We start from the raw sequence: 24519 nt of genomic DNA, 5'->3' as shown, positions 1-24519 counted from the left end.
GAACTCTGAATATGTGATCAGCTGACTTCCATTGAAATGCAGCAGCAACAGAATCTATAATGATTGTAATACACCCAGATGAGGTCCATTCTGCTTCTACAAAAATGGCTCCTCGCTGCCAGGCTTTTGCCAACCTGATCTCCTTATACGTGGCAATAGTCTGCTCCTTAATTGGAGAAAATGAGATGGGTAAACAATGACTGTAAATTAAATGAATAGACGGGGCTATGGGAAACCCAAGGTGGCTGCTTGCTTTTTCCCAGCTCCTTGAAAACCCTCTTTTCTGATTTTTGCATTCCTTTATCCACGGTAAGGCATTTAAGATGATGACTTGAGTTATAGCCATTCGTGGAGAAATGTCTATAAAACTGAAAACAAAACAAAACAACCAGTCTGCCAGTAACATTTGTCAGATCCATAATCCGGAAAAACTGATTTTTGTCTCCAGTGTCCTCAAACCTCCTCGCTGTAGACCCTTTGAACACCTACCTGCAGCTAGACCTCATTCAATTGTCACTAAGTATGGGTTATCAGTATGTCCTTGTTACTGTATGCATGTTTTTCCAGATGGGTTGAAGCCTTTTTCTACCACAAGACCAATGCTCTCACAATGGGAGGGGACCTACTAAAAAATGTGATTCCCACTTAATGTATCTCCTATAATCTCCAGTGATCAAGGCACCCATTTCACTGGGTCAATCATATGGGCCTTAATGAAAACCTTGCCGACCTGGAATTCTATCAAATATAACCTCCTGCTGATCCCTTGTCTCATGCTAGATGACCACTACTGTAAGTCTCTAATGCCTTATGCTCAAGCCTGTCATCAATGGGTTGGAGAAGCCTTCCCAGGTGCCATTTCAAAGGATCTTGTTTATCACAATTTAGGGCTTGGTGACCAAGTATTCTGAACACATCATAAGAGGAAGACCTCAAGCCCCTCTGGAAAGAACCTTACTAAGTGTTCCTGACCACTAACACTGCTGCAAAACTAGAATGTATTCAGCCTTGGGTACATGTCGCACAGGTAAAAAAAGACTCCACCTGACACCTGGTCCTGTGCAGACACTGGAGACCTCCGAATCAAACTGACAAGGAAGAAAAGTAGCTGACACTGAGGTATACTGCTCTGGCCAAGAAGCCAGATCAAGACTTCCTACTTAAACCAAACACTGGAACCCCTTCTTTTCCCTTCCTTCACTCTGGCATTGGCCTGGAAAGGTTACATCCTCATCTTTATCCCCTAGGCCATTGCTAAGATGAGTAACTGTTATGCCCCAATAATGGGTCCGTGATTAAAGGAGTGAGACTGATACAAAGCTAAGGTCAAGCAAAGCTTTATTTCGCGCCAAGCATCAAGAATCTAACCCAACGTTCGGGGCCGCACCTCTTACAAGAGAAGGTGACCCTTCTCTGTTTCACAGACAGCTTTTAAGGGCAAAGGCCATGCAGTCAGGCCTGGCCACGCACAGGTGGCCAATGAGATTGTAACACACACAGGAAACTCCACAGTGATGCTAGGTGACCAACTGAGTTACAATTTACCCTAGAAGACATTTGAACCAGCCTATTACACCTTGATTGGGATTGGTGCCCAAAAGGCTCCCAAAGGGCAGGGCCCATACTCCTTGGTAACCAGGGAGACAGTATGCATCCCCCCACTGATCAGAGGTCTCCACCTGGCCTGACCCACCTTTGTATCTGGGCTTTGTTACCTGAAGCTGGTTTCCAGGACTTGTCTCCAAGTAAATCCCCTGTGGGGAAGGGGAGTAGGGACAGTTTCTAAATAGGTCCTTACATTCCTCCTTTTCTTTGGAGACTAGTCAAATCTTTGACTTTTTAGCTAGTTCTATACCCTCCTTTTAACGGCTGCTAGAAACAGTAAGTTAAGGCCCCCCTTTTTTATTCGCAATTGCTTATACCTCCCACCTATATCTTAACAACAGGGCCAACAATGAATTTAACGAACTCATTGTGTTTTTTTTGAGTCTTAGTTTTAGTCCATGATTGGCAGGGTCCATTGGCAGCAGCATCCACCTCTGGGGGGCGTTCTCGTCCTCGGCTCATTTGACGTGGCCCACATGAATCCAGGTCCTGACGCCGTCTACTTTTATTGCCATGGGGGTGGTCAGAATGACAGTAAACGGTCCCTTCCAGCGAGGTTCCAAGCCTCCCACTTGGCAGCAGCGCATCCAAACTAAGTCCCTGGGTTGGCGAGGATGTGGGTCCACCTCCGATTCTGTCCCAGTGTGGGCAGTCCAGATCCCTCTATGGGCTCTTTTAAGACAGACTTAATGCCTGCAGTGACTGGAGTACAGACTGAGCAGTCCTTTCTGCTATAGCAACCTCTTTCTCTTTTCCCTCTTCCCATTCTAGTTCTTTCCGCATTTACCGCCTGACATTGAACACATCAACCATATCTTGAGCCATACGCCCTAATTTAGAAACCTAGAATTGCTTGCCCATAAGCTCTTTAAACTTGCATGTCCCCAAATGAGTGCCCTGATGTATCTGGCTTACTAATTTTCTTCTAGTCTTAGTCCAATCTCCTTTATAGTCTAATTTAGTCCACTCTACCATAGTGAGTCCTCCCTTAGTCAGTTCATAGAGGTCACACCATCTCCACCAACCACGGTATCCACAGCCTGCGGTAGTAGCCCAACGTCTCAAGAAACTCCCTCATGGAGACCAAAGCCTAAGTAAGTGGTGTGGCTCTTACAAAGCTGTGTTTTCATTGCTGACATCCAATACCTTTTTCCTGCAAAGTCTGTAAGAAAGCTCTCATCCCCTGCAAGCAAGACCCCTAGTCCTCAGCGGCTATTTCTACTATTCCCACTAACTCAAGTCAGATTCTTCCTTTTAAATTCCTCAATTTTCTGGGGGGGCCTGGGTGGCTCAGTGGGTTAAGCCGCTGCCTTCAGCTCAGGTCATGATCTCAGGGTCCTGGGATCGAGTCCTGCATCGGGCTCTCTGCTCAGCAGGGAGCCTGCTTCCCTCTCTCTCTCTGCCTGCCTCTCCATCTACTTGTGATTTCTCTCTGTCAAATAAATACATAAAATCTTTTTAAAAAATAATAAATAAATAAATTCCTCAATTTTCTGAAGTTTCTCCCTTATATCCGGAGCTGACTGACTGGCAAGGCAAGATCGCCTACACAAGTTATCATCCAATTTCTCTGTGAAGTTTACCTTAAGTTGTCTAGCTTAGGTAAACAAACATTTAATAACAATCTAATCTAGAATTTAACACCCATAAAGTCATGTTATTAAAACATAATTTTTCTCTCTAAAATAACCCTTATTTCCAGAGATAGCCAAATCAGGACTAACTTGTTTGAAAAACAAGTCCAGTTTTAACAAACTTGGCCTAATTGTTTACATAAGCTCACCAAGAACAGTAAGTGTGATCATATAGATCTTTTAGAATCTGCTTTGCTGGAACTTTTTATAAGGAATCTCTAGGTTGAACTTTTAGTAGCCTGTCCAGGCCAGAAGCCAAGCCACGTACTTGCCATCAGACATGCCTGCAATACCTGTTGATTTGGGCAAATTCCTGAGGTGCCCAATGTAATCTGAGTCTACTCCTCCTACCAGGGAGTGACATTCTTTACTCACCTGGTGAGGCTGCTGGGAACTCTGTAAGCAAGGTAAGAGGCCAACAGTTCCAAAGGGCTTTACAGCTCCAGGTTTTACAAAGTCAACCTTAGTTCCTCTAAGCTGGCCATATCTGAGTCTTTAAATATGACGTTCCAGTCAAAGCCTTGGTAAAATAACCAGTGTCCAATGCTGTCCTGTTACAAAAAGAACAGATTCTTATTGAACTTATGTAAATGACTAATTGCCAAGGAAGAACTTATTGAGCCCTTTGGTTTCAGAGGGTTCAGATAGAGAGAAAAAGCTGAATACCTCGATTCATTTAAAAAGTTTCCCTAGTTTAGAGGAGCAAACATTACAGAACTAGTAATGTTTCTAAAACATGAAGAGACACAACATTACAACCTTTCAGTTTATCTAGTCCCATATGACTAATTCTGGTTTAGTCTGAATGTAGCCCTTACTTCCATAAATCTTTACCCATTTCAGTTCCCAGGATTTTAACATATTAAAGACCTGTGTTTGTCCTGAATGTCTTCCCATATAAATTTCCTTTAAGGCGGAACTCATCTTACAAGAGAAATAAAACAATTACAAATGAAAAAACTCAGAACAGATATAGTTAAATATCAAATGATGACCCTTATCAAGACATTAAAATTTTAGGAAATGTATAGAACCTCTAGAATAATTACAGCATTTACCCAAATGCAACCCAAGATTTATCAGTGACTTAGATCAAGGAAGCCTTTGGAGCCAAAGAGATCTCATTTACAACTCTGGGCAGGCAAAGAGAAACTATTTACATTTCAATTAACCGAGGAAGACTTTGCCCTTTTAAACAGAGAAAACCAGCTTTTCTATACCCGTGTCTTTCCTTTTTTTATTTTTAAGTGTGCATCCTTAAGATATATGAGTTTTCTGGGTTTCCCTCCCAACGTGAATGATGTCGCAGAAAAAGGGAGGGGGATCTTTCAGATGCTGTCCTGCTCGCATCCCTCTCGGGAACTTAGGAGCGTCTTAGCTAAGGTCTGTCCATATAAACCCCGGACCAGGCTACTCCGTGGAGTAGATGACCGTTATGCCATATGACGCCCCGCGAGACTCAGGGTGCAGCCCGCTCAGACTTCATAGCCGAAGCGGTCGAGCCACACAGACACATTCACAGTCAGGCACTCTTCAGATTCAAACAGGTTGGACACCTCCCCCCACCAGGTCTTCCCTTCCATTCCGTAGGAATGGATGTAGCTCCAACAGTGGCCCCAGGCCAGTTTTTCTTTCTTATTCAAACAGGATCAGGCATCTGGTATTTTTCTCTCCTTTTTACCGATTTCCTACTTTTCTACAGAATTGTTTCCCTTATTTCCATCAGTCTTAATTACACTTAGCAGAATTTTGTACTCTTAGAAATACCTTAACCTCTACTGAAGATTAAATATAAACCACTTGTGAACTGTTACAACAGAATTCTTTAGATGGCAAATTTATCAATTAGTTAAGAATAAAACATGTTTACCAACAGATTTCAAAAGCACAAACCTAGTTCCAGCAACCAGCGCTCTAGCATTTTATTCCATTTGGTTGAAGTTTCAGGTTAGCAAAGACTTTGAAAGCTACTTTAACAATTACCCATTGAAACTCGGAGACAGACAACCATAGTTTAGTCATGTCTTTGCTAACAAATTTCAATACAGCTTTTAAAGATTTTTTTTTTTTACCTTAAGTAAAAACTCTTTTAAGTTTCACATTTACTATCGTTAACTCAAAAGACGTGTTTATCCTAGTTAACCCAACAAGCTTAACTTAGTTCCAATACTGATTTACGTTCCACCTGGGCCCACTCCACTTCAAATGTTTACCTGATTCCCGGGTGGGAAGATCCGGAGTGGGGGGTGTTAGGTCCAGGAGCGCTCTTCTTGTTTCCCGTCAGTGAAGAACAGAAAAAAGTGCCACCAGAAGGCAGAGAAAGGGTTCCCAGTCCTAGGGCTCCTCAGCTCCAAGAGAGGAGCACACACCATGCTTTCCTGCCAGCCAAGGGAAGGGGCTGGGCAGTCTCCGTCGGGCCAGAGAGGGCTAGGAATGTCCCCGAAACAAAGTTGTTTCGGCAGCTGCTTGGGAATATTCCTTAAAGTCTCTGTCTCGAGTTTGACTAACCCCAGGTGGCTCCAGCTATAGCCATTTGAAAGTCAGAGTTCCCTTACTCTGTTTGCCCCATTCCTTCAAACACAACAAACAGCACAACAGACAACAAAAAGACAAGACAAAGACAACTGCAGGCCCAGCAGATCTTACCCAGAACCTGCCACCGGTGGGGACTTTATAATCTTCTGGCCGTCCAGGGGGACTCGAACACCCTGGCTGCCTAGGGGGATAGAACCCCTGGTGACCACCTGGGGGACTCGAACCCCCTGACAGCCTAGATGACTGCCTATGAGGACTCAAATCCCCCTGACTGTCTAGGGGCACTCAAACCCCCTGGCGATCTACCAGTGGAGGGAAGGGGCATCCCCGTGATGAAGTTCTAGAACCTAGGTGAGGTTTGGTGGGCTGAGGTCCGGAGCCAATGACCAAGAAAGAATTCTTGAGACATCTTTGGTGCAAAATGGTGGTTTATTAAAGCACGGGGACAGGACCCATGGGCAGGAAGAGCTGCTGCCCCGGGTGGTGAGGGATGGCAGGTTATATACCTTGCGGTGGGGGGAAGAAGAAGGGAAGGGAGGTTGGAGTTTTCATATGTTAAAGAGGGCCTACAAGGTGCCGGGAGGGAGTCTTGCCCTTGTGGCTTCATCAATGTCGTCTTTAGGTCAGCCATTAACATCAAGATAGTTGGGAGATTCTTGGTGGGGTGTTATGATCCTGCTATCGTTTACATTCCCTTGACCTCAGCCTCCTCCAGTTTATGGTGGGGAGGGAGACATTAGGGCTTCAGGAACTGAGAGTTATTTGCCTCTGGAAATTTGTGCTATTGATAAGGTAACCTCCCTGTTTGTAGATCTCTAGGACATCTGTAGAGCAAGGGAGATTCCTGTCCTGCAGGATTGTGATCCCTGCAAGTTAACTATTTATCATTTTATGGCAGTCAGGGGTGCCTGAGGAATGTTACACATATTACGGAGGGGAGCGGGTGGAGAGGGGGGTGCAAGGCGCCAGCTTTTGTTCTGTCCTCAGCCAGCCTCCTGCTCCCTTATCACCTGCATCCTCTCCAGCCCGGGGGAGCATGGCCACGTCCGGCTTCACCCCGGTGGGCTATACCTGGAGCTCCACCCAGACAGACCAACCGTTCTCACAGAGCACCTGGAAATTGGCGGTTCCCACAGAGTAAAATCTGTGAGATCTTACCTCGAGGCTTTGCCCAGAAATTCTAATGCTGGCTCAGTTCTCGTCATTTAATCCCGGACAGAGCCCCCATATGTTTTGCCCCAATAATGGGTCCGTGATTAAAGGAGCGAGACTGATACAAAGCGAAGGTCAAGCAAAGCTTTATTTTACGCCAAGCATCAAGAATCTAACTGAACGTTCGGGGCCGCATCTCTCACAAGAGAGGGCGACCCTTCTCTGTTTCACAGACTAGCTTTTAAGGACAAAGGCCATGCAGTCAGGCCTGGTCTCACACAGGTGGCCAATGAGATTGTAACACACACAGGAAACTCCACACTGTGAGGAAACTCACAGTGAGTGACACAGTGAGTGATGCTAGGTGACCAACTGAGTTACAATTTACCCTAGCAGACATTTGAACCAGCCTGTTACACCTTGATTGGGATTGGTGCCCAAAAGGCTCCCAAAGGGCGGGGCCCATACTCCCTGGTAACCAGGAAGACAGCACGCATCCCCCCCCCACCACCACCACCACTGATAGGATGTCTCCACCTGGCCTGACCCACCTTTGTATCTGGGCTTTGTTACCTGAAGCTGGTTTCCGGGACTTGTCTCCAAGTAAATCCCCTGGGGGGAAGGGGAATAGGGACAGTTTCTAAATAGGTCCTTACAGTAACCTCTTGAATTTAGAGCAAACTATTTATTTCACACTAGGAACCTGAAATCTGAGCCACTCCACCTCATCTGTTGACTCCCCTGAATTCACATAATCAAGTTAGAAAAGATCTACCAGGAGGCTTTCAGGATTCACTCCTTTGGGCAGGTTCCTACTTCCTGGGCAAGGGTATAAATATAAACAAGGCTGTGATGGGGAACTTCTCCTTAATTCTTGAAACCACTGCGAAGCAACAGCTGCCCAACTAGGATCCTTAGGCACTCTGGCCAAAGTTGTTCTTGATAATAGAATAGCCCTCAGTTATCTGTTGGATACAACTTTAGTCCAGATTAACACTTCTAGGGAAGTTAAAACTCAATCAATCATATACAATTCACAAAGCAAGCTGTTTGGCTTAACAAAGTGACTCCCTCCATGGGGTCTCCCTTTTTAACTTGATTTTTGATTGGATTGGCTCTTAGGGACCAAGGAGGAGAACAAAGGTAGGGGAAATGTAAATAAAATTAAATTTCCCTATCACTTGAGCCCATTGATAAATACCTGGGCTTGCAGAGTGTGACATTCCTCAAGGAACTCACAGCTGCCTTAATATTAACGCTTTGCCCGCTTTGCCATTTTGCCCGAGACTAAAAGCATCCTTAGCTTGACAACAACCAGACTTCCGGGATCCTTTAAGTCTTCTTTAACATCAGAAATCCCTTCAGAGACTTGTTACCTCTACTGCCTCCCAACTCCAAAATATATAATCAAAATCACATGTCACAATCACAAGTGCATCTCTTTCTGCCCATGGGTTCTGTTGCCATGCTTAATAAAAGCACCTTTTTGTAGTAAAAATGTCCCAAGAATTCTTAGAATTCTTGTTTTGCATTAGGGACCACGGCTTCAAAGCCCACTCCAAACAATGAGAATTATCTCACTTGTAGTAATCAGAATAATCTTCCTGGCACATTATATTCTTTCAAAAGCTTTAAATGCAGCACATCAGAAAAGGAACCAAGGATAACTGATTTAAAAAATATAAACCTGAATTCATAACCTCTAAATATCCCAGAGACAAAGGTCATGATCTGTGAAAGCCACACAAGGGATCAGCAGAAGTTTCAAGAACCTCTCAGAGCAGTAGCTATGAGTGGCATTCATGCCTTAAATTTTGATCTTGTCTCTCAGTTAAACTGAAAGTCTGATCAAAAGGAGGGGATTGTTGGAAAGAAAACCACCAGCCCAAAATGGCATTACTTAGGTAAAAGCTCCAAGTCAATAAACCAAGACTAAACATTTAACCTAAATGCAATTGTAATACCCCCACGAATGTAACCTTTCACCAGTCAACAATGAATTTCCTGGTCAATTCTAGAGCATTTTCTGATAGGTCCCTCTTATTCCCCCTTAAGGGGGCAACCTTGCCTAAACAATGAATTCCTTGCTAATACATTCTTTATTTTTATACCCCTTCCCTGCCTTTAAAAACCTGTCTCTTGGGACACCTGGGTGGCTCAGTCGGTTAAGCAGCTGACTTTGGCTCAGATCATGATCCCAGCATCCTGGGATCAAGTCCCACATCAGGCTGCTTGCTTGGCAGGGAGCCTGCCTCTCCCCTCTGCCTCTGCTTGTGCTCTCTCTCTCTCTCTCTGACAAATAAATAAATGAAATCTTAAAAAAAAATATTTTTAAAAATTATATTAAAATAATAATAATAATTTTAAAAAACCTGTCTCTTGTTGAGCTCAGGGGAGCTCCCCTCTGCTTGCTAGATGGGATGCTGCCTGCCTGATTCCTGGATCATTTAAAAAGACAAATTAGATCTTCAAAGTTACCAGGTCGATTTTTGTTTTTTAACACTGGTAATCCAGTCAGTAAAATGTGTGAGTTCTGTGAGCCCCTACAGCAAATTAACCAAACTGAAAGAGGGGGGTCCTTGGACCCTCCATTCCATAGCCAGGCAGTCAGATGCACAGGTGACACAATCTGGGCTCACAACTGGGATCTAAAGTAGGGAGAGGGCAGTTTTGTGGGACTGAGGGACTGACCCTTCACCTGTTTGACCTGACACGCTCTCCAGGCACACATTGTCAGAATAGAGCTGAATTATAGGATCCCCCCCCCCAACAGCCAGTGTCGGACAATTAATGGTGTGGGAAACACATAGGGATTGTGTTGTCAGAACTGAGTGAGAGTCACTGTGTGTTCTGTATGGTAAAAGATGAGAAATGTGCCTCTGGGTTGCTATAAATATATATGCCTAGATATTAAATTGTTAAAAACACAACAGGCCCAAAATGGAGTTGTTTATTCTAAATCAACAAGATTTAATGTCTAACCTCACTGCAGCTTCAGCTTCTCCCAGAAAAATGTGGACTTTTTAACCAGCCAACCTAGAATTTCCCCGGGTGCCCACTCCAGGAATTAATCTTTAAGCTCTCCTTAGGAGAGCCACCTTGCCTAAAATAATGCATTGTTTTGATAATAATTTCTTTTTTCACTCCCTCTCTGCCTTCAAAAACCTTCCCTTTTCGAAAACTCAACGGAACTTTTTAAGAGGCGAAATGCTGTCAGATTCAAGAATCATCAAACGAAGTCAACATGATGTTTAAATTGACTCAGCTGACTTCTTGGTACTTAGTAATATTTAATGACTAGCACACTTGCGGCTTCCTTATGGACATTAATCCAACTGATACAGTCAGGTACAGTGTAAGAAAAATACCTATGTGTGTATCTATAGATTTGCCATAGGACCTAATAAAACTTTCTAATTTTTTTTAACATTATCCCTAACCATTATTCTCTGGCTTGAACTGGCTCCCATAAAGAGAAAAGAAATTTAAAAATTATTTTTGCTCACCTGTGAATTATACTCTGCTGCCTCAGAAATACTAGTTGAAGCCAGAATAACTTGTCTCTCCAAAGAAAGAATGTAGGAAGACACTGCTCTGGGGATTGTGGTGTGTCAGAGGTCTTCATATATAAGTCCCGGTAAATAAAATGAGAGGGGTAGGCGAGAGGGGCGGAGATAAGATAGCTAGAAGTAATAAAAAAGCTTGCGGTGTGAAAAGATAAGGATCCAAATAAGTTGCAGAGAGGCAGCTTGGTTGTTTAGTCATGGTGATTAAGCTGGGAAACCATCCGGATCAGGTGATTCTGCAGTTTCCGGGGCTAGAGAGAGGAAGTAGCAGTGCCTGGGGGTGCCGACGGGTGATGAGGAGGCTGGGACCGTCATGTACCAATGTAGCCACCAGACAACAGTCTAGAAGACAGAGGAAAGAAGCCTAGAACCAGCACGGGGCTTTTAGGATCTGAGTATCATAGCCCCTGGATAGAGAATCCTGACTTGATGGGAGCAGAGATAAGGGCTATATCTGCTGACCAGAATATCTCTAGCCTACCAGAACTGTGAAGAATTAAATGGAATGGAAATAAACATCTGGGAAAAGTCTAGGAGAGCAATCGTCCTATCCTTTGTGAGAAAAAGGTGTCTCCACCTCCAAGGGAACCTCAACCACTCCCACATGAACCCGAGAGCTCCCCAGCTGTCCTGTTTATCTCTTCCCAGAGTTAATCAGTGACCAATGGAGAGAAAAAGAGCTGAGGACCCTGGGACTGAGGCACCAACAGTGACTAGGGGAAAGGTGAGAGGGTGGCCCTTGATATGGAGGCTCCCTGGCTAGCTCAGACTGCCACAAATCTGAGTATCCAGGGTGAGGCTTTCTTTTACAATAGAACAATGTCAGAAGGGAACAGGGTGTGGTCTGAAGGAGGTCATTTATTTTTTTTTATTTCCATTCTAAGTAACTAATTTCCATACAAGTACAACTTAAGAGTGGAATAAAGAGATAATGCCACACTTTTAACTAGTTTAAAAAGTTATTCATAACTTTTTAAAAAGTTATTCATAATTACAAGAGGACCTTGTTTTTCAACTTTCTGTGTCTTAGTCAGCTAGGATCAATTACCCTCTGCATATTTGGTGTTCACCCTGGTGTGCTGACAAATGATAGAAAGACATTTGCATTCATTAGAATAGTTAATACATAAGTTTTCTAAGGCACCCCTCTATTTAAATACATATTCCATTTAAATACATATACACACCCACGCTTACGCAGACTTACGTCACCTCTCCAAGGAGGATAAAGGCACCTCCCACAAATGAGTCTGTGCTAAATCAAATATGTAAAATGTCAAACACGTGAGACAGATCCACTGCTTTTTAAATTTTAAGTTTGTTGTTTTGGCCAATTTGTGACAGCTCTTCTAAACAGACATGAAGCGGGTTTTTTGTTTTGTTTTGTTTTGTTTTTTCTCCTTTTCTTTGCCAGTGCAATCCTGAAAGTGTGCCGGGGGGAGGGGCTCATGATCATCTCCCAGGTCCTTGCCCTAAGTGCGGAGGCTCCTTCTCAAACACTCTCCCATACAGGACCCGAACTCAGACGAGCACAGAAGCTCTGCTCTGGCTCCTGGTGATGAGGGAGCAGGAGGCTGGCTGAGGACAAAGCAAGAGCTGGCGCCTTGCACCCCCCCTTCCATCCGCTCCCCTCCATAGGTGTGGCATTCCTCAGGCACCCCTGACTGCCATAAAATAAATAGTTAACTTGCTGAGATCACAATCCTACAAGACAGGAGTCTCCCTTGGTTTGCAAATGTCCTTGAGATTACAACAAAGAAGTTACCTTATCAATAACCCAATTTCCAAAGACACAGAACTCAGTTCCTCAAGCCTAATGTTACCCTCCCCTCCATAAAAACCGAAGGAGGTGGAGGTAGAAGGAAAAGTAAATAAAGTTAAATTTCTTCTAAACCTAAATCTCATTAACAAGGATGCTTGATAGCAGGAATGTAACATTCCACCAGACTCCCAATTGTCTTTAAACCTAAATCTCATTAACAGGGATGCTTGATAGCAGGAATGTAACATTCCACCAGGAGACTCTCAATTGTCTTTACTTGATAGTAACTAAGCCTTCAATATTCTGATAGTATTCTTTGCCCCAACAGCCCTTCTGAACACCCCTTTGTCCTCACCTACCCAACTCCTGTGTATATAACCAACCACTCCTAACAACCTGGGGCAGCCGCATCTCCGCCTGCCCACGGGCCCTGTCCCCGTGCTCTAATAAATCACCTTTTGCACCAACGACGTCTTAAGAATTCTTTCTTTAATCATCAGCTCCGAACCTCCTCACCCCACAGAACCTGACTTAGGTTCTGGGACTTCATCACTGGGACATCCATCTCCTGAAACCTGATCAAAGAAATCAAAGGATTAACTCCAATGCAGAGCTTTGGTTTCCAGCCCAGAGGCTCTTCTCCAACAACCTCACTAAAATAGTAACACACACACAGGATTCGGTGTCAGAAGACCCACGTGCCAGATTTAAAGGTCGAATAAGAGAGCGAGCTGGGTGAAAGTGCATCAAGTAAACTATGGCAGAGGTGGTTTAAAAAAATGTATTAAAAAATTCTTTTAACTCATGAAATAGTATCATTATTGCTCCTATTATAACAACTTCATAAAATAACATATCCATGAAGCAAGCTATAGGTGCATTTAACTTGGGCCTTCTACACCACACAAATAAAGAGAACATTAGTTGCCATTATCCACAAGTAATTTCTTTTTATAATTCTCCATATCCCTACTATTGCCTTGGATCTCAACCCCACATTTATGTAGAAAAATGAACCCCAAATTTTCCATCACAGCCTAAAGACATCTAGAACTGGGATGCCTGGGTGGCTCAGTCTGTTAAACAGCTGCTTCAGCTCGGGTCATGATCCCAGCATCCTGAGATCAAGTCCCACATCTGCCTCCTTGTCCAGCATGGAGCCTGCTTCTCCCTCTGCCTCTGCCTGCCTGTGCCCTCTCTCTCTGACAAATAAATAAAATCTTAAAAAAAAAAAAAAGACATCTAGAACCACAACTTTGCTTCCATATTATAGGTCCCCCTTGCCTTTAAAGTTTTGCCATATAATGTGAGTCACAGCACTGCAAAACTGCTTCATAATTTCAAAGATTTTCATGATGCCAAGTCTACCCGATCTGCTCAAAGAAATTTATCATCCTGAATTCCTCCTACTTCATCATGTCTCTCAGGAACAAGTTGACTTCCACTGAGAATGATCTGTGGAAAACATAATATGTGGCAAATGTGCCACTAAGGGAGAATTCTTCAAACATGGTGAAAGCTGACCCCACAGACTCCCCACAAGTTCTCAGGTCAGCGGTTTGACACTTCATTAATGTGCATATCTATGTTAGCAAAGGAGAGTTAGAAGAGGTCAGAAATCTTGGAAATATTTTCTCCAGAAGAGACACAATCTCAAGGAATAGAGGAAAATTTGTTAAGTTGCATCTGTCAGGGAGGAAGACTTTCATGTCCCCTTTATGGTCCTTCTAGTCAGAGTAAGAACTGAGTTGACATGAGACAGATTAACAGGAGAAAGTCTAATTGAATTTTGTACTTATGGGGAATCCACACAGACGTGGAAATTCCAAAGGCAGTCAGGTGAAATGAGGTACACATGTCATTCTGAAGTAAGGAGAAGGGCATAGGGGTCTAGGACTTCAAAGAGATGGAATGCAATTCAGAGGAAGAAAAAAAAAGAATAACCATTTGGTAAACAAATGTTTGCAGGGCCACTCAGAAACAAGGGACAGAGATAATTTGTTCAAATAGGCCTTGTGAGGGGTTTGGTTCCTCCCTATCTGTCACTCTTCATTCATGTTACAACACAGTCAGAGTTATCTACAGTGATAGATCTTCTCCCAGAGGAGATCTTCTATCTGAATTCTTCTTAGGCAGTTGTGGGGGAGATAAAGAGCTTTTTCTGAGTCTGCGGACTTTTGATTTCTTTTTATCTCACAATAATCTTCATGCTAAAATGGCTCATCTTGGTGTGGTCAGCCTTTGTTTCCTACACCTCCGAAGCAGTCTTTTCAAACTGCAGGTCATAGCCATTAGTGAATCCTAAAATCAATTCAGTGGGTCAAGATTAACTCTTTTTTAATAAAGTGTAAAACAATAAACTAGATTTTAAAAATTCAGAGCACCATTGCTCATAATTAGAGATACTTTTTTTTATTTTATTTTTTGAAAGATTATGTTTATTTGTCAGAGAAAGAGAGCACAAAGCAGGGGAGCAACACACAGAGAGGGAGAAAGAGACTCCCCACTGAGCAGGAGCCCCTTATGGGGCTTGATGCCAGGACTCTGGGATCACGATCTGAGCGGAACTTATAGCTTAACCAACTGAGCCACCCATGCCTCCCACCCACGCCTCCTGAGAGAGAGTTCTGATGAAGGATAGTTGGAAGGCAAGCTGGGAGAAGGGCCCCACCCTAAAAGGAAACCACCCTTGAAAGGATTTTACACCACCCTGGAAAGAGCCCTCCACCCTTTCCCCTGTGACAAAAAATCTGATTGGATGACAGGTGCAGGGAGGGTTAATAAGATGAAAACAGCCTGCCAACAAGTTCATAAAAACCCCTACACTTAGAAACACCAGTGGCAACCCACCCTCTCAGGTCCCTTGATTCTTTGGGAGCTTTGTACTATCACTTTGCTCTCATTCAGTAAACCTTGCTTTGCTGCTCATCACTCCATCTGGTCTACCTCCTCCTTGTTCAAAGCAGCATGACCGAGATCCCAGGGCACCGATGGGGAAAAAATCCTGTAAGATTTCTAATTCTAATTTGAAATTATTAATAAGATATTTGTTTAAAACCAATCTATTATAAATCATTCACACATCTTGACTGCACTGCCTTGTGATGGGAAATGAAGTTCCTATTCTGGACTCGTGATGGGAAATGGCCTTGTGGTGAGAAATGAAGTTCCTATTCTGGACTCCAGTTGAAGACCATTTGGAACACAACTGCTCTAAAGCCACCTGACACAAAACAAGAAAGCAGAGAAGTTGCAGCCTTTTAAACTTCCTGAGTCTGGATGGCCAAGAATGGATCAATCTGCTTTGTGTTTTCTTTTGCAGCCAAGCTAAACAAATAAGGCATTCTGGGGGGAAAACTTCAGTAATCAATGTTAGCATTATACCAACTAATTGAATCCAGCACAATTTTTAAAGAAATGCAGTGATGGTCTAGTTAAAAAAAAAAAAAAAGAAAAAGAAAAAACTAATACATAAAAATATCTATTCTAATACACTGAAGCATTTTTTCCCTCAAGTAATATTGATCTTCATGTGCAGTCCATCAACAGCCCCTAATACATACATCTCATGTGTTCACTTCTCAGACATCTTGTAAGTTAAGTGACAACACAGGACTTTCTGACAAACTGTGTAATGTCCCTTGTTTCTCTTAAGCTCAGTGAAGGTGAGCTCACCAAAATAAGTCATTCCCGGAAAATCTGACTGCTGGGACAAGAAAGGCTTGAAGCTTCTGGCATAAGCACTCCAGTCCACAGCCTCTGGGTAGGTGGGTTCATTTGGAAGCTGGACTTCAATACTGAAGTCAGCAGGCCAACTCTCTGTTCCCTTGGACCACTTCCCATGAGCAGATTCCACTCCCTACAGAAGTGAACGTAAAGTCACACAAATACTGGTTCCAAATTTTGCATGGTCTCAAACAAATGGAATCATTTTCATTAGAAAATAGGTACAACTATATCAAGCCGTAAGCACTTTCAGGATAATCAAGGAGATAGCTTGTTACACTGGCATAGTTCCAATTTGACTCTGCACCCCCCATAATGATCTGAAATTATCAACTGACTTGGGTGGCTTGTCTTTTTTATGTAAACTACCCCCTTTTCAGCCAACTTAACAATTAGAAAACTCCCCAAATACAAAGAATAATTTTAGCTCCCCACCGACCTGTCTTAATTTGTGGTTAAGTTTCTTCCACTGAATCAACAAGTAACCAAGCAGTCAAGAGAGGAGCCTGCCTTACCTCGAACGCAGACGCTATGAAGGATAAATTCTAAAGATCTGCTTAAGTTTAAATAAATTTTATCACCTCAATAAGATATATTTCAATATGACTAATGGATGCTTGTTGCAAAGTTCTTTAAATCTGGCCTTGGTTTTTTGTGTTGTTTTGTTTCCTTTTGTTTATGTCACTTGACTTTTCTTTTTTTTTTAATATTTTATTTATTTATTTATGACAGACAGAGAGAGAGAGAGGCTGAGGCACCGGGAGAAGCAGGCTCCCAGGGAGCCCGATACGGGGCTCCATCCAGGGACCCTGGGATCATGACCTGAGCCAAAACACAGATGCCTTATCATCTGAGCCACCCAGGCACCCCTTGACTTCTCTTTAATTCCAATTTTCCCTCATATGAAATTGAGATAATAACATCCACCTCCTTCTGTACTCAGGGATAATGTTCTTTAAATAATGTCAGTACAGAAATCCACGCTATTATTAATTTTGTGACATTAAAGCTCATAAAAGCATTATTAAAGAAAAATGTGGATTGAAAATCAGTGAAGATTTCCTGAGACTGTAATGGCCAGCGGGTTCGGGATGGGTGTGAACTACCTGTCACGTGCACAATGGTGTTATGGGTATTCGCAGCAATCTCATGGCTCTGGCCCATGCAGAGTGGAAGGGAACAGCTGAGAGAAGGCGCAGCATGTTGTACCATGCCACAGGGTAGAGAATGCTGTCAACGTAAAGATCAACCACCACTACACCAGGTCATGGGGAAAAGGTCAAAGCTGATGAAAATGTCAGACTTCCCAAAGGGAGGGTCAAAAGTCACAAATTCTGGATCCTTGGAGAAATCAAATTGAATTTCAGGTGCAAAAAGATTGTACTGTTAACAAAAAGCAAAGAAGGGGAAAATTAGTAAGAAAACTGCCAAATAGAGGTGCTCTGTATCCATAAAGTTTTTCCCCTTCATGCTGATGTACATATTTAAAACAATTACACAAAAGATTTGTATGCATCACACCCAGCCACCACTGTGAGTTTTATTACCATGATATTGATCAAAAACCAGTTTCCCTCAACTAACGAATGAAATCATATCTACAAATGATATTCAAAAAGTGAGTATTTCTGTCTTAACATCACAGGTTGAAATTTTGAACCTTACAAATTTCAGATTTTTTATTGGTATATTCTTTAAATACCAACAGCACTGGCAGTGTGAAGTCTAATTCTTGTTAGTAAGATTAACTTTGCCATATCTCCCTATGATACTGCTAAGTTTATATAAATGAAGTACATTTAAATTTAAACTGAATTTAGACAATGTCATAGTGAAACCTTGCTAAGCAGTAAGCCATTTGTGATTTTCCCAGCTTGATTATGGTTCCCAAATTCCACTTTGCCTGGGCTCAGGAGTATTTGCTCAGGTCTTGATTAGGCTCAATGTGTACTTACACATATTCTGGCAACATGTCCTCCCCTTCAGAGAGGATAGCTGACTCCTCCCTGCTCCGTCTGGGTGGTAGATGATCCTCCCTCCTGCAGTGATCAGCTCAAGGACGGCAGAAAACCTAACTGGACTCATGGTGTGATGAGCCTTTCGCCAGTGTTCTAAGAGTAAGAAATGCGCTCTTCCTCTCAATTTTGCTGCTACAGAATGTAAGCTCTGTGTTGGGCACTATGTGGCCTCTAAAAGACAGCCTGAGTAAGAGCTGGAGGACAGGCTGAGAGAGCTAGAGGAACGGTTGACATCTTTAAAGCCTCTGAGGGATAGACTACATCTGAAACTAGAGCCACCCTTCGTATGTTTTACAGTTTTTCAGATAACATAAGGAAATTACATGGAGTGTTTTTAAGTAAATTTGTTTAGAGTTTTCTATTGTTGCAATAAAAACTGTCCTAATGGGGGTACCTGGCTGGCTCAGTTGGTAGAGCATATGGCTCTTGATCTCTAGGTCATGAGTTCAAGCCCCACTCTGGGCATAGAACTTACTTGAATTTTAAAAAGAGAGAGAAGAAAAGACAAGCCCTAATGGAATGAATGACTGACTACAGCTTAGTAAAATATTAACAAACTGAGCCAGAAAACTAACCTTGGTATTAAATCATGGATGAAACTACATTTCGCCTTCTTTCTCAGAGACTATTAAAATTCTTGTGAGAATATTATCCCATTGTTTCAATATTCTGCCATATTCTGTTTAATAATTAATTCAAACTCAGAACCCTTATATGAGACCAAGGCAAATAAAAACCCCTGTTCAACTAAAACATAATAATTAAGAAATTCATTCACTATAGTTGTTTCACCCACATTCAACAGAAGAGTATATATACATACCATATACCACAGATAAGCAAATGAAGAAATTCTCACCTTACGATAGCGTGCCACCAGCCCACCCTCAGAATCAAACACCACATCAGTGTTGTATTGGTAACAACCACCATGAGGACACTGAGGGTCACTGGCACTGTATGACTTCTTGCCCCAGTATTTGCTACAATGTAGATAGAGTTGCCCTTGGCCAGACAGTTGAGACTTTGTTGCACCGGGGTGTAGCCAAACCTAACTTATACATATTGCCTCAAGCTTACTATATTTTAGTGATTTCTAATCTTCCAAAATGGCACTTTATTTGCCTGTTAGTTAGAACACAAGCTCTAGGTTAAGAACCTAATCAGAAAAGATCTAACATTTCACAAGCAACATAATCTTCATCTTTATGAAAACTGATCTCTTTTATTTTGTTTATTTTTTGAAGTATAATTGACACACAATATTACATTGGTTTTACGTGTAGAAAATAATGATGGGACAACTCTATACACTATGCTGTGTTCACCACCAGTGCAGCTGCATTGGGCACCATACACCACTATCACCATACCACTGACTACATCCCCTATGCTGTGCCTTTATTCCATGACTTATTCACTCCATAGCTGGAAGCCTGTACCTCTCACTCCTTCACCTGATTTGCCCAGGCCCCCTAAAAGCTAATCTATTTTAGTGTACCAGACTCTCAACTGCCATGTGAGACTGAAGCACAGGAAAGAAGGTGGATGAAGAGGATAAAGAAGAGAAGCAATGCTTTCTCTCATAAAGTGCTTCCAGACGGTTAAATGAAGGAGTTGAAATAGAACACACTCTCCTCCTCCTCCTCCTCCTCCTCCTCCTCTTCCTCCTCCTTCAAGATTTTACTTATTTATTTGAGAGAGAGAGAGAGAGCAAGGGGAGGGGCAGAGGGAGACGAGAGAGAAAATCTTAAGCAGACTCCCTGCTGAGCACAGAACCCAACTCAGGGCTTGATCCCATGACCACAAGATGATGACCTGAGTGGAAACCAAGAGTCAGATGCTCAATGGACTGAGCCACCCAGGCACCCAACATACTCTTCTAATGAGGAGGATCTTTTTTATAATTCAAGTCATAGTTTTACTAGGAAGCAATAAATATTATGTCAATTATATTCCATAGAGAGCAAACGCAGCATGATGTACTCAAAATATTTCAGGAAGGAAGGGAGGTAGAAAGGAAGGAAGGGAGGGAGGAAAAGAGAAAGAAAAGGGCTTCATTATGCTGGCTCAGTTTCCTCTTCTGTCAGTACAACATAAAAGCTTCCTTCCTGCCCTAGAGGGTGCTCATGAGAAGCCCCAAGATAAATACATACTATGAAATTGCTTCTCAAAGTAGTGTCAAATCCATCCACACTGGGGGCATTATCGGAGAAATAAGGGAGTGAGGTGATGAAATGGGTGGAATGATAGGTGGTTTCCAATATCTGAAAGGCTCTAATCTGAAGGACTGAGTCATATGTATGAACATAAAATAAAGGCAGAAGAAAGATAAAAGTTATAGAGACGGATATGCAGAAAAAATTAAAAAATTTAGCATCCAGAGCATTCTGTCAAAGGAGTGGATTCACTGGTCACTGGTAATTTCAATTATAATATGGCACATCCAGGCACTCAGAGTCTATTAAGTTACAGGACTCAAATGGAAATTACCTGTGCTTGAATTTCTGCCACGCTAATTATAAATATGAGACCTTAAGCCTCCTTTCTTCCCCTGATATGTAAAAGGGAAATAGTGGGTGCCTGGGTGGCTCAGTGGGTTAAGCCGCTGCCTTCGGCTCGGGTCATGATCTCAGGGTGCTGGGATCGAGTCCCGCATCCAGCTCTCTGCTCAGCAGGGAGCCTGCTTCCTCCTCTCTCTCTCTGCCTGCCTCTCTGCCTACTTGTGATCTCTCTCTGTCAAATAAGTAAATAAAAATCTTAAAAAAAATAAAAGGGAAATAGTTACACCTGCCACATATATTGAATGGGATAATATGTATAGTGTACCAGGTACAGTTCCTGGAACCAAGTAGGTACTCAATAAAAAAATAATGGCCAATATGGATTCTGTAACTACAAGAAGACAACCCAGGAAACTGATGGGTTCACTGCCTTTAGAAGCCATTGGGTTCTCTCCATCATCTCTCAGCTCCTCTACAGTTCATGTTGAGCTAATCTTTAAATTTATCTTTACATAAATTTATCTTTACATAAATTTACATAAATTTATCTTTACATAAATCTTTACAGATTTATGACTATTGCTTCAGACCATTTCTTTTCTTTCCCGCCCTTAGGAAAAACAGGGCAATACTGTTAATGCTGACATTCACTAAGACCTTCAATAAAACTACCACATGTCTTTCTTTCTTTTTTTCTGATAAATAATTAAGGTATTTCTCCTGTTAGTTTCTCAAGGGTAAAGCTCAAGGATGTATAGGACATGTCAATATTCTAAATGATAGTATTTAAATACACAGGGATGGGCATGTGGCCCTCTAATATCTCCCTTAGAGATAAATATTAGTAGGGAAGAAATGGTGGCTTTTTTTAACCAATATTACAATTATATTAAATATTGGATTTCTTCTTTTATAACTCAGAGTTGAAAGCTTACCATTTGAATAAATGTCTGCAAGACGCTAATAAGTTAAAATTTCATTGGTCACCTACCTTCCCAACTTAAAATAATTCATCTGAGATTAATTACTAGGCTTCGGGACATCTTTGCCCTAGGAAAGTCAGTTTTATTAGCCCAGGAAAATAGACTGAATTTTAGTATCAGCTTCTTGAATTATTGCAAATAATGAGTCCTTCCTGCTCTGGAAAAAAACTTATAACCAAATAAACATTGGATTATAGTTTCCTGGTTCCTGTAAACACAGACCTTACAACACTCAGAGAATATTTTTCCAAAGATGAAAATCCTGGGGCGAGACTGACTCACACAGTAGAGCTCCCATGTTGCAGCACTGGACTTGACTGCCCAGTCAATTTCAAATGTCAAAATTATTAAAGACGTTCCTTTTGTGTGTGTGTGCTCAACAGATATAGTTCTGAGCAGATGTGTATAGGTTTGCTAATTTAATCTGCAAATTAAATTACTTTATAATGCATAGATTTTGCCTGTTGAAGGAATTACATATGAACTATTTAACAAAGTAAATACACCTACAGTAACTTCTTCGATCCTTTTTAAGTTTTATACAGATTTTTCCTAAGAAAGTCATGCTGAAACTACAGCTATTAATAATTACTTACATCTCTCAGACAAGAAAACAAAGATGTGCAGATCCAGTTCTTTTTGTTAAAAAGAGATAACAGTGACAGCTGATGTTGGTGACAGCACAACAGTGTTTAGATTCTATGTGTATTACTTCACTTGACAGTCTTGTCTACTATCTCCATTTTATGGATAAAGAAACCAAGAGGTCAAGTGCATAGGTATCTGCCAAACATCACTCAACTAGGAGGTGGTGGGTTGTGGTCTCACAATTCCCACTCACTCTACTGATCACATTGCACATGATAGTGATAGAGCTTTGAAGCTCTTTGGAAACATAAGCTCATTTATCTTTTTTACCATTCCTGCAAAGGAGGCAAGTGTTTATGGGTGAACTTCCTTTATCTGGGATCAGAGGTCCCAGATATTACAACTTTTTCATTTTATTGAAACCCAATTAAGCACATTATAAAAACTCTATATGCACCTACTGTTCATTAAGAAGACTATAATAAATAACCAACCAAGCATCATCGTCTCACGTCATGCCAGATGGTACATATTATGAGGCATTAGAGGCTTGTAAGTCCAGAGCCATAGATTGATTACCAGCAAGAAAACTAGTCAAGCTTAATGGATTTGTTATATGTATTTTACAGTATCACAAGTTTGGGTTCAAAAATCAAAGGGTAATGACATTACATCTGGGGAATTGCTACATGGAATCCAGTTCACGTCAGGGTCTGGGATATCTTCCAGATAGGGGTAAATGGTCTCTCTTGTGAAGACCTAGGCATAAATTCCATCTTCTGGAGTAACAGTGATCTATGCACCCTGTTCAAAACAAGTGACAGCAAAAAAGTTTCTTCATAAATCCGAAATACCCACACTTTTTCCAAGTTTTAAGTTTCCTTTACAGTACCCCAACGACCATAAGCAAGGGCATAATATCTGTCTGGTGGCCAGTTTATTATTATTTTTTTTGAGATTTTATTTATTTGAGAAAATGAGAGACAGAAAGCATGAGAGGGGAGAGGGTCAGAGAGAGAAGCAAAATTCCTGCTGAGCCCAATGTGGGACTTGATCCTGGCACTCCAGGATCATGACCTGAGCTGAAGGCAGTCGCTTAACCAACTGAGCCACACAGACACCCTAACTACTTTCTCCAAAACATCTATGTTCTTGTTCATCAGGAGCGAAGCTTCTTCTTTTGGAGCTGGTGTTGCTGTTCTGTTTGGTAATATAACAGCACGTTCATAGACTGCAGCTGTAAAAGTGTCCAGCGCACCCACACTCAGGATAGAGGGCAAATATTGCCACGTATGTTGGAAAATATGACATAATCATAGTTAAAATTTAGAGACCTTCCATAAGCTCAGATCCTCATATGTGGTATCACCGAAGAAACTTTCAGGGTAAAGCCCTCTTGCTACCAGCTATTCGTATTTTCTCACAAATACATTACACAACACATTAAGAAAGAACGTTGCACAAGAAAACGGACAGCTGAAAGTACATATTTGGATTGACCCAGGTATGCAGTGCTATTGCTGACACTGATTCAGAGGTTCATTCTGCTCTCAAAGTACAACTCATAATGAGCTGATCAGATGAGTCCACCCCAATCCAAAAAACTCTTGGACTCTTTTTTTTTTTTTTTAATAAAACATTTTCCTGGCAATTCAACATTTCCATTAGTAGAGCCAATACTCAACTCTTCTAGAAGGTAGCCATCACAACAACCATTTGTTGAGAACTTATGTATGTGGCTGGAGCAGACAGAGACAGACTCTAGGCAAGCTCCAGTTTTAACAGAGCTCACAAGACACCAAGGGAAAATAGAAATACGTGCTTGTGATTCTGTTCATTTGTTCATGATCAGTGACTCTCAACTTTTGCATTATAAAAGGATTTCAGCAGGAGCCACAGTTGCTAGTTTCCCTTAGAAAGACCATCAAATAGTCTGAAATGTAGATTGCATTTGTCCGTTTTGTAAAACACAGATTATAAAATGTTTAATAACGATGAGCATCCACTGAGTTGAGTGTCTGGGTCTCTCCAGAACCTGGCTAACGTTGTAGTGTTCGTGTGCTGAAAATCAAGAAGCTAGGCTTTGGGTCATACAATTTCTTCATCTTTATAGAACGTGCCCATTTTTAAGTGAAGTCCACATCCCTAAACACTTGTACTAACATCACCCAAAATCTCATTTTCAGGAGATGGTTTCCTTGTGCCTCTAGAAAGCTAAAAGTGTTTTAGATATTAGATATAGTTGTCATTTATTTAACCCAAGTTTCTGACATTATCTTCTCCCTTTGCTCCCACATCTCATCATAAAATTTCCTTTAAACATCTCTTCATGTTCTGATTTATTATGCCAAGCCATATTCTGCTTTAAATTTGTCTCCCTATGTGCCACAATGGCCAAAGTTGTTCATTCCACCATAGCCACCAAATGAATTTTCTCTAAAGTCCA

At 41.8% G+C, this 24519-nt stretch overlaps 1 protein-coding gene and 1 pseudogene across 2 annotated transcripts in view; both read right to left on the bottom strand.

Moving 5' to 3' along the window:
* The window catches only part of LOC101672747 (pantetheinase), a 51444-nt gene extending 40480 nt beyond the window's left edge, over positions 1-10964 (bottom strand). The window contains exons 1-2 of one of the 2 annotated variants that reach the window (XM_013063814.2): positions 10433-10964; positions 3615-3790 (exon numbers count right to left, since the gene is read on the bottom strand). The gene's annotated coding sequence lies outside the window, so the exon portion shown is untranslated. The remainder of the gene's footprint in view (positions 1-3614; positions 3791-10432) is intronic. The other variant, XM_004740217.3, reaches the window with a different exon arrangement.
* Positions 10965-17089: 6125 nt separating this feature from the next.
* Positions 17090-23390, bottom strand: LOC101689652 (annotated as a pseudogene).
* Between the last annotated feature and the right edge of the window lie 1129 nt (positions 23391-24519).

The sequence above is a fragment of the Mustela putorius genome, unplaced genomic scaffold (assembly GCF_011764305.1).
Source record: "Mustela putorius furo isolate JIRA1106 unplaced genomic scaffold, ASM1176430v1.1 tig00003863_pilon_pilon_pilon, whole genome shotgun sequence".
Classification (NCBI taxonomy): Eukaryota; Metazoa; Chordata; class Mammalia; order Carnivora; family Mustelidae; genus Mustela; species Mustela putorius.
The sequence above is the reverse complement of the archived record's forward strand: the minus strand, read 5'-3'. Positions and strand labels throughout refer to the sequence as shown.